Raw genomic sequence first — 997 nt, forward strand, 5'->3', positions numbered from 1 at the left:
CGCCTGACTCTTGCATAACAGCTTAAGTTCCTCAAAATCAGCACTAGTAGGTGCAGCTGCACTTCCCTGTTGAGGATATGATTTCCTTTGAGCATACTGCTGTGGTTGCTGGAATCCAGGTGGATTGAACTGTTTACTCACACCTTGCTGATATGGTGGCTGAATAGCATTCTGATTATTACCCCAGCTGAAATTTGGATGATTTTTGTTGTTAGGATGATAAGTAGCTGGCATAGGCTGCTGTTGTCGCTGATAATTATTCACATACTGAACAGATTTGTTGACGAGAGAACACTGATCCGTAGCATGAGAACCTGCACAAAGCTCACAGACCATGGTTATTTGATTAACTCCATATGTAGCTAGAGAATCGACCTTCATAGACAGCGCTTGGAGCTGCGCTGCAATAACGGTGACTGCATCGGCTTCCAGAATACCTGCTACCTTCCCAGGAATCATCCTCTTAGTTGGGTTTTGATGCTCATTTGCAGCCATAGTCTCTATAAGATTATAAGCCTCAGTATAGCTTTTGGCCCACAAGGCGCCTCCAGCTGCTGCATCGAGCATGGACCGAGATTGGGCCCCCAAACCATTATAGAAGCCAGTGATCACCATCCAATCGGGCATTCCATGATGTGGACACTTTCTCAACATTTCCTTGTAGCATTCCCAAGCTTCGCACATAGATTCTGTAGGTTGCTGCGCAAACTGAGTAAGAGCGCTCCTCATAGCAGCAGTCTTTGCCATCGGATAAAACTTCACCAGAAACTTTTGCGTAAGATCTTGCCAAGTAGTGATGGACCCAGCTGGTTCAGAATGTAACCAGTCCTTAGCTTTGTCCCTCAGTGAGAATGGGAAAAGCCTCAGCTTGATAGCCTCATCAGTCACGCCATTATACTTGAAAGTACTGCAGATCTCGACAAAATTCCTTATGTGCATGTTGGGGTCTTCAGTCGCAGCTCCTCCAAAAGAAACAGAATTCTGCACCATCTGAATA

The 997-nt window shown here is 45.5% G+C and overlaps 1 non-coding gene across 1 annotated transcript; it reads left to right on the forward strand.

Moving 5' to 3' along the window:
- The first annotated feature begins 625 nt into the window (after positions 1 to 625).
- LOC141675851 (small nucleolar RNA R71) lies at positions 626 to 732 on the forward strand. Its single transcript, XR_012556481.1, has one exon. It is a non-coding gene; the product is annotated as a small nucleolar RNA R71 (small nucleolar RNA).
- The last annotated feature ends 265 nt before the right edge of the window (positions 733 to 997 follow it).

This window comes from Apium graveolens, chromosome 7 (genome assembly GCF_009905375.1).
Source record: "Apium graveolens cultivar Ventura chromosome 7, ASM990537v1, whole genome shotgun sequence".
NCBI classification, from domain to species: domain Eukaryota; kingdom Viridiplantae; phylum Streptophyta; class Magnoliopsida; order Apiales; family Apiaceae; genus Apium; species Apium graveolens.